At 42.4% G+C, this 17,143-nt stretch overlaps 1 protein-coding gene and 1 long non-coding RNA gene across 6 annotated transcripts in view; one reads left to right on the forward strand and one right to left on the reverse strand.

Annotated features, from left to right (window-relative positions):
* Prkn (parkin RBR E3 ubiquitin protein ligase) overlaps positions 1-17,143 on the reverse strand; it is a 1,215,323-nt gene that overhangs the window by 942,399 nt on the left and 255,781 nt on the right.
* The window catches only part of LOC148006970 (uncharacterized), a 38,506-nt gene continuing 32,684 nt past the window's right edge, over positions 11,322-17,143 (forward strand). Inside the window, exon 1 of the long non-coding RNA XR_015649443.1 lies at positions 11,322-11,436. This is a non-coding gene — a long non-coding RNA (uncharacterized LOC148006970). The remainder of the gene's footprint in view (positions 11,437-17,143) is intronic.

Raw genomic sequence — 17,143 nt, forward strand, 5'->3', positions numbered from 1 at the left:
AGCTCAGAGCCAGTCAGCCTTCCCCTTCCTTCCTTATGTCCCGCTTTTCTAAGTCAGTTTACAGTGTTTTCATGTTATACAGAAGGGGTCTGCCTCAGTGGGCATGATGTGCACAAGACTGGTCTGACCAAGGGGAATTTGGGATCCCATATGCTGAAAGGACAGCTAAGTAAAAAAGAGAATCCCTAAGTAGAACTCAGACCACATGAGTTAGGGATAAACAGGTGACTACTGTCTTCCTTAAGCTGTTTTCTCCAGAGAATTGCCCTGCAATCCTCCATTTATGAAGACTTGTTCTTCAGTGTCTGTCTGGAAGTGACATATCATGAAGTATGAAATCATAATTTAAAAACGTTAAATTATGGCACACTTGTTAACCTACACACAATCATCTGCCTTCTTTTTATCTGTTGTAAAAGCTGATTTATGATTTCTTTCAATCCGTATTACTTGGTATCTATTGTATACTGTGGCAGATACTTAAAATATTAAAATTGTTTTCTACAACTTTACAATTAGTTTGTTTATTTATATTTGAGAAAGAGAGCGTCTATATAGCCTAGGCGTATAGTTGAACTATTGATTCCCCTGCCTGAATCCCCAGAACTGGGATTACAAACACATGTCAGCATGTATAAAGATTCATTTACAGCCACTCTTCCAAAGCTTCAGGCATTTTCTGGAAATGCCTGATACAGGATCATACCCCAAGGTTTAATGCAATTTGACTATTTGTTAAACAATTCTAACAAACAAAATGTAATATTGTTCTTATAATAGATAATAAAATAGTCTAGATAATGAGATAGTCTAGATAATAAAAATAGAATGTCAAAACACTTAACTCTGTAGAAACTGAGACCAAAATCAACTGCTGGAGGAGAAATAAAACAACAGACATACCGTCCAAGATGAGCAACTCCTGGGCACTCTCCCTAACCTCTACATCAGTTCTCAACCTGTGGGTCTCTACCTTTTGGGGGTTGAATGACCCCTTCACAGGGGTCACATCAGCTATCCTGCATATCAGTTATTTATACGACAACTCATAACGGTAGCAAAATTACACTTATGAAGCAGCAACAAAATAAGTGTACAGGGCTGGAGAGATGGCTCAGTGATTAAGAGCACTGACTGCTCTTCCAGAGATTCTGAGTTTAATCCCCAGCAACCACATGGTGGCTCACAACCATCTTTAATGGGATCTGATGCCCTTTTCTGGGGTGTCTGAAGACAGCTACAGTGCACACATATACATAAAAATAAATGATTCTTTTAAAAAATGTTTACAGCACAACATGAGGAACTGTGTTAAAGGGCCACAGCTATAAATGGTGGTTTTCACCACTGTCTTTGTGAAGCTCCTATAAGAACACCCCCGCAAGGCTTCTCTAGAGGGAGTGTGGGTTTCCACTATCATCTCCTGTGCATGGGGACCAGCCAGCCTTGGGTATGTAGTTGTAATAACAGAAGTCTCCATTTCGAGTGGACCTGGATGATCTGTGCTAGGGGGGCACTCCAGAGACACATTCTCTACTCCCCACACCTAATGCTCGCCTCCACATCTCTCTACTTCTGGTTGCCAAGCGCTCTACCTGGATACACAGAGCACACTGCAGCTCTGCTTCTTCTCTTGACTCTGTCACTCCTCATACCATCATAGCTCTGAGTAAACGAATTAGACGAGCTAATGTTCTTCTTTCTCTGCAGTTCAGCCCAGTAGACACATGCTCTTGCTCCACTAAAGGACACTGTGCTGTTGGTTAGAAAATTATGCTGTATTTCCAAGAAACCTGACACACCATCAAGGCTGGCAAAGCAGAGGGATGAGTCGCTCCACATTGGTAGATGTGTCCTCAGATGAATAAGGTCACTATTTCTAAGGTTTTGGGATGGCGTGGTGCCTAGCGCTACACGGATGCCACACTTAATGTCTGAAAGATGACTGTCGGCAGTGTATAGACGGTCTCCCATTGCCAAAGTTAAGGAGGTCAAAAGTACATTTTGCTATTATCTGCAAAGATTCCTGAAAAATACCTGTTTTAAGAGAGTTAAATATACTAATGGATGTTTGGCTTTGAAGGTGAAGATCACAATTGATCCAGACTTACTGCTGAGCTTACTCTAAGTCCTAAGAACTGAGGTAGTTCTTTGAGTTCATTTGGAACTGCAGTCCTCTCTGTCATTGCGCTCTACAGTAAGGAGCTGTTTCTGGATCAGTGGACTGCAGTCTGTGATATCTAACCCAGGGGTGGGGTCAAGAAGCTCCAAAGCCGAAGGGAGAGGCAAAGATTAAAACAGAGACTGAAGGAAAACCCATTCAGAGCCTGCCCCACAGGTGGCCCATACATATACAGCCACCCAATTGGACAAGATGGATGAAGCAAAGAAGTGCAGACCGACAGGAGCCGGATGTAGATCGCTCCTGAGAGACACAGCCAGAATACAGCAAATACAGAGGCGAATGCCAGCAGCAAACCACTGAACTGAGAATAGGTCCCCCATTGAAGGAATCAGAGAAAGAACTGGAAGAGCTTGAAGGGGCTCGAGACCCCAAAAGTACAACAATGTCAAGCAACCAGAGCTTCCAGAGACTAAGCCACTACCTAAAGTCTATACATGGACTGACCCTGGACTCTGACCCCATAGGTAGCAATGAATATCCTAGTAAGAGCACCAGTGGAAGGGGAAGCCCTGGGTCCTGCTAAGACTGAACCCCCAGTGAACTAGACTATGGGGGGAGGGCGGCAATGGGGGGAGGGTTGGGAGGGGGAGACCCATAAGGAAGGGGAGGGGGGAGGGGGATGTTTGCCCGGAAACCGGGAAAGGGAATAACACTTGAAATGTATATAAGAAATACTCAAGTTAATAAAAAATAAAAAATAAAAATAAAAAAAATTAAAAAAAAAAGAAGCTCCAAAGCCCTTCCGAATACCAAACTTGCACCAAGAGATCTCCATTACCATTTGGTGTCTGCTGTGGGTTTGATAAGCTATGGATGTCTGAATCCTGGTGAAATCATTAAGTATGAGAAATGTGCTCATAAAAATAAAAACAACTGGGGCTGGAGAGATGGCTCAGTGGTTAAAAGCACTGACTGCTCTTCCAGAGGTCCTGAGTTCAAATCCCAGCACCCACATGGTAGCTCACACCCTCTGTAATGAGATCTGATGCCCTCTTCTGGTGTGTCTGAGGACAGCCACAGTGTATTTATATACATGAAAATAAATAATTCTAAAAAAATAAAATAAAAACAACCAAAAATTACAACACCCACAGTCAGCACTGATCAACAAAAAGGGGCAATTCTGCTTCATGACATCACTCTACAACCCAGAGTGCTTCCAAAGCTGATCAAAACTTTTTGATCAGGCTACAAAGCTTTGCCTCATCTACAACAGTCACCTGACCACTCATCAACCGACTAAAAATTCAAGCATCACAAAGTTTTGTAAGGAAAATGTTTCCACATCCAGCACAATGCAAAAGTGCATTCCAAAAGTGTTGAATATTGAAGGTCATATTATTATCCTCTCATTTGCCTGGCAAATCCCTGAAGTAAACTGTGTCTGCAAAGGCTGATTGAATGGCTAGAACTGTAGAGATGGGGAGAAGTTGGAATGTTGCTGGTCCAGAGCCTAAATATAATCCATCTTGGGTTGTCTCTGCTCCTCTAAATAGCCATTTCATTCCCATCCCTGTGTTGGCCCTCATATCCTGTGACGAACAGATAGAAACCTTCTGTAATGTGTTAGCTTAGTTGGCCACTGACTTGTATCAACCCCAAAGCTTAGAATGTCACTGAACAGCATCTGTGGCCCAAAGCTCAAATTTCTATGCTTTGCTGAACCCCCACTCTCTGATATTACCACCCATATGCTTGGAAAGTGTCTGACACGTGACTTTGTTTTCTCAGTACTGAAACTTTGTGACACTGCCTTCATGTTAGATCCTAGAATTTGGGGTAACCTAAGCCTATGCTCCCTAATATAAGGACTCATATTTAGCTCCAAAATAAAGTATCTCTGGTATCCTATGAGATGAGAGTTGTGTTTTTACACCAACAACATAAACAGATTTATTTCTTGCTGGCAAGTGTGTGTTGATTGTGATGGCTACTATTTTGACTAAGAGAGAGGTGTCTGAGCTTCCTTATAATGATTTAAATGTCATGTGATTAAAAAAAAATCCCACTTGCTTTTGCATTAACTTAATGTTTCACAATAATCCTCTTTCACTCAAGCTGGCTCTTCTGGAAGAATCACTACTTCCACTTGAGATAAACTAAACACTTGTGGTGTTAGGCAACACTAGGTGAACTGTAGGAGACCAGAAACCTTTTAGGTGTCAGGTTAAGTTCATAACATTTCAGAAATATAAATACAGAAACAACAGTGACAAACTTGACATACCCAATGCTATTTAGCCCTCCATGATAACATTAGCCCCCATTTATCTGAAATGTTTTAAGTTAGATTCCAGACAGTATTAGAATTTCTAAGCTCTTGCTCTCTCGCTCTTGCCTTCTAGATCCTGCTCTGTCCTCTGGCCCCTTCCCTCCTCTCTCCCCATTCCTTCCCAACGCTCCTCCATGTGCTCGTGGCCAGCCCCTCCTCCTCTACTCCTCTACTCTCTCTGCTGTTCTCTGTCTCTTCTACCCTCCCAACACTCCTCCCTGTGCACTGAATAAACTCTATTCTACACTATATTAAAAAAGAATTTCTGAAATTAAGTAGCAGTATTCAGGAAAATAGCATGGAGACTGCAAACACAAATGTCAGATAGAATATTTTTAATGTATATTTTAAGGTTTTTTTTTTAGTTAAAATAATGTTTTGACCCCAGGAACATAATAAATATCATGACTTTTCTGTTAGAAAACAGATAATAATGAATTTGACTCCTATCTAGGCATATCTTGAAGGAAGCACTTAAAAATTTCAGTGAACATCTGAAATATCTAAGGCATGAGTAACTTGTAGACAAGAATATTATTTGCTTCCTAAACTGTATTTGTCTTTCCCATGATTATGTATGACCTTCTTGACTACAGAAGTATGTGAGGCAAATTTAAAAGGCTCCAATATATTTTCTACACAGCAACACTTAACACTGCATTGAAGCTTTAGTCTTATATTTGGTTGCAGACAGAATATAAATGTTTTCATTCATTACAGTAATACAAAGCCTTGCTTCAATCTCTTCTTTCGGAATACAAGGTGGCAGGTGACTCTTTTGAGGAGCCGCAATTCCAAAACTCCTCTGTGGCTCTAACTCTGGGGAGTTACCTACAAAGTGAGCTAGAGTGTGGCTCTCCCCAGAAAGGTTGTCATCAAAAATGAATCCTTGCTTCTGAGCTTACACGGTGGACAGAAATATATATTCTTCTAAATTACCCTTATTATGAGGCTACAAGTGACTGGAACACTTTTAAGGTTAACTGAGTATCAGTGGGACTGTAATCAATGCATTTAGTTACTCAGTCAAGACAATCTCTGTGGCGGCAGTCTGCTGGGGCAGCCTCTCCTTTCTTTATTCTGTGGCTAACATCTGGAACAGTTTAACTAAGCCATCATGGTGCCATTGTAGATAAAAAGACTCCCCTGTAGAAACTTTGTTTCATAGAATATGAAAGGCTTCCCTGTGGAAAAGATAACATTTGTGATATGCCCCACAAGTTGAAAAAGACTGTCAAATTGAGACTCATGTAAAGACAAAGATTTGCCGTAGAAAAGACTGTATTAGTGATACAAGCCCCAGACCGTCTCAGGGGGTACCTGGGAAACATATTAAATTTGCCTTCACTAAAGGAATACACTATTAACTTGCTGAGAACTCTATGATGTAGTACAAGTTCCGTAGGCAAGAACTAGAGTTCAGCACGGAAGAGAACAAAAAAGTACCCTATATGAATTTCCACCGTTATGATGAAACGCTGTTAGATACTTCGATGTGTGAAGTTTAATTCGAGAACATTTGCATCCCTTTTGTTTGGTAGTTAGATGGAGACTAAGGAATCTGATGAGTGAATGCTGGTGCTTGCCTTACCTTGATAACTGTTTGCAGATTTGGACCCTTATCTACTTCCGGTTTCTGTATTAGTATGCCTGGTGAGTGATTTGTGAAGGAAGAGGTATATTTTGGCTTACATCTGAAGTCAGGAAGGATTATGAGCATGTTTCTAGAGTCTTCCCGACCTCTAGTGAAGGTCTCTTGCTACTTTACAGCATAATAGAAGAGGGGAAGGAGAAGTGGGTGCTCGGAAAGATGCTAAAAGTCTGGGTAGGAGTAATCTTGCTATACAGCAACCTCAGCTCAGGGTAGCTAATCCAGTCCTCAGAGGTCTTACCTACTTCAATGGTGGCCCAATGACCTCTTAAAGATCCTACACAGCTCAATATTATGACATTGCATACCCAGAGGTACATAAGTTGGAAGATGTAGAGCCCCCATTTCTAAGAGTATTATTTCAACTAGCACACCTATGTAACGTCTTTCAGCACTAAGAGACTCCTACCAGAAGATAGCTAGGGGTTGATGTGTGATAGCAGCCCTCCAATATGTCCTTCAATATCTGCTTCCTGGCATTCAAATTCTTGCCTAAGTCCTTGCTATACTGAAGTATGGCTTTGTGTAATCTGAACCACTCTCCAATGGTAACACTACATGCAACTTGCAAGGCTAGATCATAAAAGCATTTCTGCATTCCTTTGGTCTTTGGGAACTGTTCTGTTCTGGTTCCCATCATAGTATGTCAGCCAGCAGTCAGTTTTAATTGGTTACATGCAGTGTGGTTAAACCACCCTTCACTCAGCTTCATTCGTGTCTCGGATGACCATTCCACTTCTCTGCAACACTGACTTGTGAGCTGCCAAAATCAAGGCTTGCCTGGTGGTCTTTCCATGTGCCTGATCTAAACACAGGGATGACACAGGGCTATTGTTTTTGTGACATCATTTTTGGAGTAACTTACTGAAATGCCATAGAAACTGACATAAAGTCCAAAGTCACTTGGCTGTGACTTCTGTCAAGTTATCTTTCTCTTGACTCCCAAGCAGTCCTGGAGTACCACTGGGTGATGATGTAAAACTGGTTGGGCGAGGAGAGATCCAACGTTTTAAGAGGAATAGCACCTTCAGAACGGCAAGCCAAGTAGGACACCTCAGTGGGTCTGTGAAGAATGACGACACTCATCCTTTCTGATGCATAAGCTGCTGCTGCTCTGTGACACACAGATATCAGCCATTCGACTTGCTCATTCCCTTGCTTTTGGACAGAGAGGTGGCAAATTCTGGCCAATGAGATGTCCCCTCCTGTCCAGAACATAAAATATAAATGCAAGCCAGCATTCTGTTTTCCCTGCCTTGGTGACATTTCTGACTCATGATGAAGCCTGAGAGGCCATGGCAGGCAGGACCCACACTGCCCTTCAGCCTCTGTGAGAAATAAAAATTGCTGTGGTCAGCACTGAGAGTATTGGCCTATTTGTTCTGGCAATATAACTTTTAATGCTGATTTATAGAAAAAGACCAGCGTATGACTTAAACAACCCTCTCTCCCTCCTTTTCAAACAATGTATATAGACACACACACACACACACACACACACACACACACACACACCACACACACACACCACACACACACACACACACACACACACACACACACACACACACACACACACACACACACGTTTGCATGCACATAAACCCACACACTGGCACTGTCTTGAACTAATGTTGATCAGTGCACAGTTACCTACACACCAAAGACCAGAGGGTTGAGTTTAGGTGTTGACTTATAGTTTTGTATAGTCTTAATAGAGCTATTTGTATTGTTGGAGGTAGTAAGGAGACCCTCCCTTTCCCCCAGCTTCAGCCTAACATTTAAGGTGGCTTTCTGTCACCTAATGGACTTGCCTGCTTATAGAAGTAGACTTGGGATGGTCTATTTACAGTTGAGCAATCCACTTAATTTTCATTTCACAATTGTTCAACAAGCTGAAGACAGACGTGAACTCAGGATACTGAAGAAACAAATTCAACATTTCTGAATCTAGTTTGAACATCTTGATTAGGCAAGTTTAAGCCCACAGTTGATATCAACCATTCATAAATATTTGATCCAACACTTTCCCCTTTTTCTTGAGTTCATGTGAGCTGGGATTTCTGTTTCTTGTCATTGAAAGAGCTGTGAACAATGCCTCTCTGTGCGTGTTTAGGCATTTTTGAGGTAGGTGGAAGAGGACAAATAAATGTGAGCCTTGCAAGGGCACAGAATACGACTGCTGAAGTCTAAAAGCCATGCAAGCAGGCAGGTCTGGGGGAGCTGCTGACAGTCAGCTACTGCTCTTACCCCATCACTGACAATGCATGTTTTGGGGATCCCTTGCCCCCTTTTTATTGAAGGAGCAGAGTAAATTCTGTAGTCAAGATATGGAATTGCCCTCATTTTTTTCCATCAAAGCAAACAACTCAATATGAATCAATTTACTATAAATGTTATATATAATACTTACATGAAGCAAATGCTTTAAACGTAAAAATCCCAGAGTGCTGTGGAATGCAAATAAGAGAAGTATATAAATGGATTCTAGTGTAATCTCCTGACTAACATCTGGCTTCCGGCTTCTTTCTTCGGTGTGATTATGGCTTGCTAACGCTCCCTTATGCTCCTACGCTTGCACCGTCGCAGTCAGTGCTTGGAATGGAAGCGATACCTAGACATTAGTCCAGTTTCTATGGCAGTGACAAAATACCTGGATCTGGATACTAAGAAGAAGAGGGGTTTATTTAGCCCTTGGGCTGGAAGGATAAAAAGTCCATCATCCTGCAGTCCCAGGATCATTAGAAATTGACAAAAACTTATGTCTATTGAAATCATTATGTAATTTTGTCCTATTTACTCAATTCAAGACAAATAACCACTCCCTGACTGATACTAGTGAATTCCACTAACCCTTCACATGCTCTGTTTAGATGAGACGTAGTCTAGTAGACAATAGTCAATGTAGATCAAGGAATTTGTCATAAAAATAAAAATATAGGTTAAAGGGCAGTTTGCTTAAGCCAGGCACATAAATTCTTCACATAACCCAGCCCTTGTCACATTCGGGTCCTCCTCCAAAGCCCCGGTTCAGGAACTGCAAGTGCTCAATACTAAATCACACTGAGAGGAACATGAAGAGAATCTATACAAATATACTAAAAGTCGTTTAAGCAGAGAAGAAGAAATCTCATTAGAAAAACTGCATCACCCTGCAGGCCTCTATGACAAGCCATTAAGTCCAAACCAGCCAAACAAACAACCACGAGTATGAAACAATACGACTGACCGAGTGCAGGCGTATGAGCTGTGGAAAACGGGGGAAGGAGAAAGAAGAGCTGGAGGGATTCCAGGGACAACAGAGAGAAGCGAGTGAGAAAGGAAGTGTAAGTCTGCAACTTGGGGAGTTCAACGCGTAAGGATGGAGGACAACACCGTAAGGGTAGAGGATGTGGGAAAGGGAACACCAATAGTGAATGAGCCTCACAAAGGAAACAGGGAAGAAATCTTGGGTCTGCATGCCGAAGGACTCATCGTGATCGAGTGAAAATCTTAGAGCGGACCATATCAAAGTGCACACAGATAACGTGACTGATCTGGAGCTAAGGGCCAGCCTCACCTGGCACCTAGGATGGTCAGTTCTCTTATCTGGAGACATCAGCTCTGATGTTGCTGTATCAAGAGTAAGTGACAGAGCTCTCCTCAGATGACAACAAGGAGAGAGCCATCCAGGACAGTATCGGTGTATCAACAACTGTTCCTCTGAAGGTTTCCTGGAAAAAGGAAACTCTCATTACCAGCACTTCGGTACTTTGCCCAATTTTAAAGCTACATAACTTTTTTGAAGGCACAGGTAGATCAAGAGATGTGGGTGGACAGTGCATTTTTAAGCCCAGATGAAGCATCATTTCCCCAAGAGCCTGTGGAAAGGTCACAGAAAGAGACCACATATCAGCGCATAATAAGATATCAACTGATGTTGATGCACATGACAGACTGGGCATCAAGACACCAGAACTACACAGATAAATTTCTAAGGAAGTAAACTAGGATGTATAGTTTGCTGCTTCTTTAAACAAATAAGTCTTAAGCCAACTTCTGAGATCATTCTCAATATTCCAGGTATGGGTGCCCTGTTAATAGGTAAATGGTTCTCTGGACATGCATTGTTGCTGAGCCACAGGGAGACTGAACTCAGTCAAGCCCCTTTCCCACTGCATGTTACTGCTGTCTTCTCCCTCCTGGCAAAGTAAAAACAAGACTCTCACTAGCTCCTGCATCTGACCTCCGTTCCTGGTCTCTCCTAGGTCACAGAAATATAACGACTTAACAAGGGTTCACTCAGCTTCTGTCACCAAAAGCACTATAATTCCATACCAGAGTTTGTGTATCTTCCTCATGTATCCCTGGGTGTTTGAAAAGGGTATTTCATGGTGATCTCATCCAGACTCAATTCCATCTGGTCCCAGTAGCTGCTAGATCAGTCTTTCTCACTTCCTCTTTTCTCAGTATGCCAGTCAGGGCTGCCCTTCTCAACACTGAGTTAACGCCTGTCAGCGGCAGTGAAAGCCTTTCCCCTCCTCACTAAGCTCAACACCATCTGTTCCTCACATTTCAGAATTCATTGTTCTTTCCTCTCCGCAACTCCACACCCCTCCCTGGACCAGTGGGCACCACATTTTCTTACCATCCCTGTGTTTTCTCTGGTTGTCTGTCTCCTCCACATAGTCAGTTGGGGTCCTTACCTTGTTAGCCCTTACTCAAATGATTTCCTGTTTTGAAGGCCACCCACACTGATGTGTTAATAAAAGGATAAAGAGAGGATATGTTGCAGGTTTCTGAACCAATGTTGTGTTTTATAAAAGATAAAGAAGAGGAGGGATTATGTTCTATGGAGATCTGAGGAAAGGGGGTTCTTCCAAGGGTCCATGCTGAAGCATCCCTTCCCCCTGAGGGACCAGTTACATGATGGTATAGTATAGAATAGAGTTTATTCAGGGCATGGGAGGGGAGTTAAGGGGGTTGTAGGGCAGAGAAAGAGTAGAGAAGAGTAGAGAAGGAGAGGAGTAGAAAAGTAGAGGAGTAGAGGCGGGCCATGAGCATGTGGAGAGAAGGGGTGAGGGGAATGGGGGAGAGAAGGGACAAAAGGGCAAGAGACAGCACGAGGGCGCAAGAGCAGGGAGAGCAAAGGGCAAGCAGCCCCTTTCATAGTGTCAGGCATACCTGACTGTTGCCAGGTAACTGTGGGGGCGGAGCTTAGACAGAATGCTAACACACACCACCTTATTTAAAGCGGCACCCTCCACGCATCTGTGTGGTTCCTGGTCTGTAGCACATCCTCTAATCTGTGGCCATGTTATCTGTGGCCATGTTGCCCCTGGAAACACTGTGAGTACTTAGGGGCTTCCCCTTGTCTGTTCTCATCTGCCTTCTCTTAGTAGAGCCCAAGAGAGGAGATAAAACTGTTACCCTTAGCTTTTAAAGCTACCTTCCTCCTGTTCTACCAGTAACAACGCATATTAGGGGCCCCAAACAGTTACTGGATGACTGTGGAAAAAGCGGTGTCTTCCTGAATTCCAGCTGTAGGAAGAGCAGTTGGCATGGGGTAGAGGAAGGTATGTGGGGAGAGAAAAAGGTCACAGGAGCAATGTGAGACTCTGACAATGTCACGTTGTGTTGGACAAAGAGAAAGGCTGCTGGGACACTCAAAGAGCATGAGTTCCAGATTCCTTCTGATGTTGGTTAACTCTGACAACAGTGTGTGACCCCTGGCCAGAATGACTTAAAAGGGGAAGAATTACTTTGGCTCCCAGTTTCAGAGCATTCACTGCTCCATGAGGGACAAGAAAGTTGGTCACACTATAGTAACCAGAGAGCTGAGGAAAGGAGAATCTGGGATCATCTCATCTCAGAACTTCCTCCAGCTAGAATTCACCTCCCCAGGTTTCTACAACCTACCTACCCAGCACCAGCGTCTGGAGCAAGAACTTCCTCAGAGAAAGTCAGAGAGCCTGGGAAGGGGACAGGATGATAAAATAGGACCAGGAAACGTAAGATCAGGAAGCTGGGTCCCCACTCAGTGACACGTGACCCCCAGGTTTCTCTTCACCAACTGTGAAATGCTTTGCAGCTTTCCCCTCTCTGTTTGCAAACTCCAGGTTGCCAAACCTTATCTCACATAGAGTTATTAAATGGAACTGCCTCCTGTGGGAAGTAGGTCCCCTCGTCCCAGCGGATAAAGGGAGGGTGGTTGGCAATTTGCTGCTTCATTTGTCAGTTTGGAAATAACCTATCTGCCTTTCCTTTTCTTCATTAGTAAGCCACTCAGTGTTCCACCCCCCAAGGATATTAGCTGGAGATCTGCCAGGAACCTGGAGCATGTTCCTTACGAGTCAATAGAGTACATTAGCATTTTGAAAATAGCAAAGGTTTGAACCAGCACTTCGAGTGTTTTAAAAACGAGCATACAATTGCACAGAGAGTAATGAAAAATCGTTAGCAGTACAGAACCATGGCTCACTTTTCCTCATAGAACTCTATATAAGAAAATTGAAATAAGACAGAGGACTGAGCCACGAAAGCAAGATGTAAATGCTTGGGACTGGAGAAGCAGATGTGTCAGAAGATGAACAAACGAGTCCTTTAGAACACACCCAGTGTGGGGGTCAGCCATTGAACCAGCCCTCTAGGAAAGAGCTCCAAACAGGGACAGTCTTTCTATGTAACTGTCCACATTACAAAGCACATATTTTGTCAATTCTAGAGTAAGTCTCCATGTACATTATGAAATGTACTATTTCTGCATTGGTAAACATCATCAAATAGAACTTTTCTAAACTAAGCCCTTGCTTGGTAAGAGCTATTTTTAATTAAATACAGTATTTTATTAATTAATGCATATAATGCATTTTGAATGGTCCAAGTGGAGAGCACTGCTTTCGAGTATATGGGCGGCACAAATTGGACTTGGTGGGACTTATGTATGGAGAGAGAAAGAAGATACAAGGTTGGGAGGAGTGTGAGGTAGGGGTATATCTAAGAGAGTTATGGGAAAGAAGGAGTGGTTGGAGCTGTTTGACAGAGATCAAGATTTAGAGTCACTCGTAGAAGTTTTCACACTTCCTCAGGCAGTGTTGACTGGAATGAATTCAGGTACACAGTAAAAATGCTTGGTGGATTTTTATGGACACTTACTAGTGGTTGGTAGTAAAAGAACCAGACATGGTCTGCTCTTAAGGGGCTCGGGACTACTCCAGGGTGTATACTAGAGGAGAAGGCAGTGCCAGGCATTATGGATGGAATTTTTTCCCCTAATCCCAGATGGTAAAGGCTTAATCCCCAAAGGTGATTGCGCTTGAAGAGAATGCCTTCACAAAGGTAGTATGAACCTTAAAATGCAGTAATTAGTGGGTCCTGGTTGCATCTGACTAGTCTAGTGAGATGAGAACACAGAATAGACACCAGGAAAATACATTCAGGAAAGGAAGGGAAGAGGTTGGCCATATGCAAGCCAAAGACAGAGGCCTTAAGAAAAGGTCCCAGTTGACCACACTTTCACGCAGCGTCTAGAACTGCAAGAAGACCCCAGTCTGTGGTATGCATCATCCAGAATTTTCCACTTGGAAAGCAACACAGCAGGATGCAAAGGATGACTCCATAAGGAACGGAGGAAAGATAGGTCATCAAAAAGTAGTGAGCTCTTCCTGGTGCTCATCTCACACATGATTAGAAACCAGGAATCACACGAATGCCGACTGTTCCTTGACAAAGGATTTTATCCAATTCACACTGATTCTAGCACTAGGTACTGATCACTGAGTACATGCCAGACACTAAATTCTTGACTTGCATTAATTGATTCAGTCTTCAGTGAGACCACCTAGGACCATCATCATCATTGCATCAATCCGAAGACCTGGATAGAAAACACAGACACAGCAAGGGTATTGGTCAATGCTAGACAACTGCAGACAGAACTAGAACTCAAATCAAGAGTCCAATTTCATAATCTCAGAAGTACTATACACGCCATGTTGATAATACCCCTGAGATTTCAATATCAAAGTTATCTGGAAGACTGGCTGCTCTGGTATAGACTCTCAACACCACCTCATGCAGGCAATGGGGTGCTTCTGACTGAGAAGACGTAAAAGCAATGTCTCTGCCATCATGGCTTCAGTTAACCAAAACCTGTCAGTACTACAAGGCCAGACTCTCTCAGCCCTTCTGGATGGCAGCTTTCATGCCTTAGTCCACCTGAGCATTTGCACTAATATGTTTTCAGTAAGTTGAGAAAGATAGGAGTAAGAGAGACATGATCCCATTGACTAGACAAGATGGACTTTTTAGAACACTGAGTTTTCCTCTGTCATTCACAAGGTCAGATGATGCAAATTAGTGTTGGAGACACGTCATTTCTACTTTCCTTCCATCCTACTTCCTCTGGAGTAATCCAGATGCCAGCACTACTCTATCCCTTCACTACCCTTTCCATTGCTCAGTAACAGCACGTTGATGGAGAGCAGTGGTTCTCTCAACCTTCCTAATGCTTCGACCCTTTAATACAGTTCCTCATGTCGGGACCCCCACCCATAAAATCATTTTGTTGGTACTTTATAACTGTAATTTTGCTACTGTTATAATTCATAATATGAACATAAAAAGCTAATATGTAGGATAGCTGATATGCAACTCACAAATGAGGTCACAGCCCACAGGTAGAGAATCACTAATCTAGAGGCTCAGGAAATAGCTCATTCGGTAAGCTGTTTCTAGTGTAAACATGGAGACTCGAGTGTGATGTCCAGAACTTATGTGCAGAAGTTAGTGGTAGTGGCATACATTTATAATCCCAGCTTTGGAAAATCAGAGACCCTTGGATCCTTGGAGTTTGCTAAATGACCAGCTCAGCCTACTTAATGAGGCTCCGGTCAGTAAGAGAACTTGTCAGGGTTGGGGGTTGGGGGAGAAACAAGGTAGATGGTATTTGAGGTTGATGCATGAGGCTGACTTATGACTTCCAAACACAAGAGTGAATAAGTCAATAAATGTTTATCTAAAATCAAGGAGCTAGAATGGACCTGCTTAAAGTACAATTGCTAAAAGGTGACTGTCTTTTAAAGGTTTGTATTTAATTTTTCAAATTGATATCCAGAGATTCTGGTCCAGGAACAATGTTCAGGTCCATGTTTATTGCTACTTCTTAAGTAGCCCAGTGAATTCTACATTCAAGGCTCTGACAGGGCTACCTCAGCCTGCTCTACACACAAAATTCCCAACGTGAAGAAACAAATGCAGGACAGTAATTAAATAGTGAACATACCATTATTGCAATATCAGGTTTTCAAGTGAACATCCCTACCTGTTAAAAATCAATCAAGGGAGCATCTCTACTCATCAAAGTCAAACAACCAACAGGCCCCAAGTCTATCTAATTTAATGTGCCAACTGCAATGCTCAGGAGAGCTGGTCAGAATTCAGAATTGTCTTCCATGTCATATCTGTTACGTAACAAAGACCTGGATGTCCCACGTCCTCCCCTGCTAACCAGGCTCTCTAAGATAAGAACTTAGGCTAATAACGGACGTGATTAGGGCTATACATTTTTCTTATGATTTTGTGCATCTTGATATAAGAATCATTTTGTTTACAAAAATGGGTAACACCACACTTAGGAGCAACTATTCAAAACTGGAAGAAAGAAAAGAACAAATTATTAAGTATTTCTTTCCCCCCTGTCCTACTAGAGCATAGCCCAACTGTATAATCAATCAGTTGACTCCCTAGGAAGAAAATTAACCGTCAGTTTCAGAGTTTTTAATACTCATTAGGGCCCACCAATCACATGCCTTTAAAAATTTGGGTTTATACTTTAAAAACAAAACAACAACAGTAGCATTAAGAGCCACAGGATTTTGCCAGGCTATAGTGATAAGACACATGTTACAAATCCTGTAGCATATTAGCCTAACAACCAGCAGGGTATATACCATCAATTTTATAACATCTTTCAATTTTATGTCTGGCTATAGAAAAATCTTATTTTCACATCCTGTTTTTCAAACCATTTTTTTCTCATAGCTTCCTCATTATTTAGCTGTGTAACAATTACCTTTTACTTATGATTCTATCTTACAGGAGAGTTCCTTAATACTTAGAAATGTCTAAAGCAGTGGTTCTCAACTTGTGGGTCGTGAGCCCTTTGGGGGTCATATATCAGATAACCTGCATATCAGATACTTACATTATGGTTCATGAGAGCAAAATTACAGTTATGAAGTAGCAATGAAATAATTTTAAGGCTGGATGTCACCACAACATGAAGAACTGTATTAAACGGCCACAGGATTAGGAAGGTTGAGAATCTCAGGAAGTCCCTGAAACTTACCAGATTTACAAGGCTCCAGTGACCGCCAAGATAATATAATCAATAAGGACTGGTAAGATAAAACCTTCTAACCTATAGAATTGAAAGAGCTCTGGGGGGTGGCTTTCACAGAACTGTTGGTCCTGCTGGGGAAGGCTATTGGAAAAGCAACTGCCTTTGAGTCATCCACGCTCCTGCAAGTAACCCCTCACCTATATTCCTGTAGCTCCAAGGAACTCATTGGTTCACCAAGCTGGACTTGAGTGCTATCATAAGTTTGATCTGTCATTACTTCCCTATCTGGGGTTAGCAGCCAATTTTTAATCTCCCCCAGAAATATTCTAAAGTAACAATTAGTTACAGAAGTGTTCTTATTAGAATATAAAGTGATCTGTTAAGTAAGCATCTAATATTAATCGTCACCAGGGTGTAATATAATAGCCTGTGTTAGAAAGAAGGAGATGTGAGGATCTCCGTGGCCTTTCTGGTGATCACCAGATGACACAGATCACATGACAGCACAGGTGAATGAGATTTCCAGGAGAATGCCTGTCAAAGTTGTGCTCCCGGGATCCAATATCCAAAAATGAGGATTAGTTCAAAGAACAAGCCTATCCAAGAGGAACTGCCCTCGGGGAGGCACTGTTGAGACTGGCACATATTCTTGATTTGCAGTGCATCCATTGTTAGAGCAGAAGAATGAACACCTAAATGCTACTGACTATAGTT

Source organism: Rattus norvegicus, chromosome 1 (genome assembly GCF_021556685.1).
Source record: "Rattus norvegicus strain SHRSP/BbbUtx chromosome 1, alternate assembly SHRSP_T2T, whole genome shotgun sequence".
NCBI classification, from domain to species: Eukaryota; Metazoa; Chordata; class Mammalia; order Rodentia; family Muridae; genus Rattus; species Rattus norvegicus.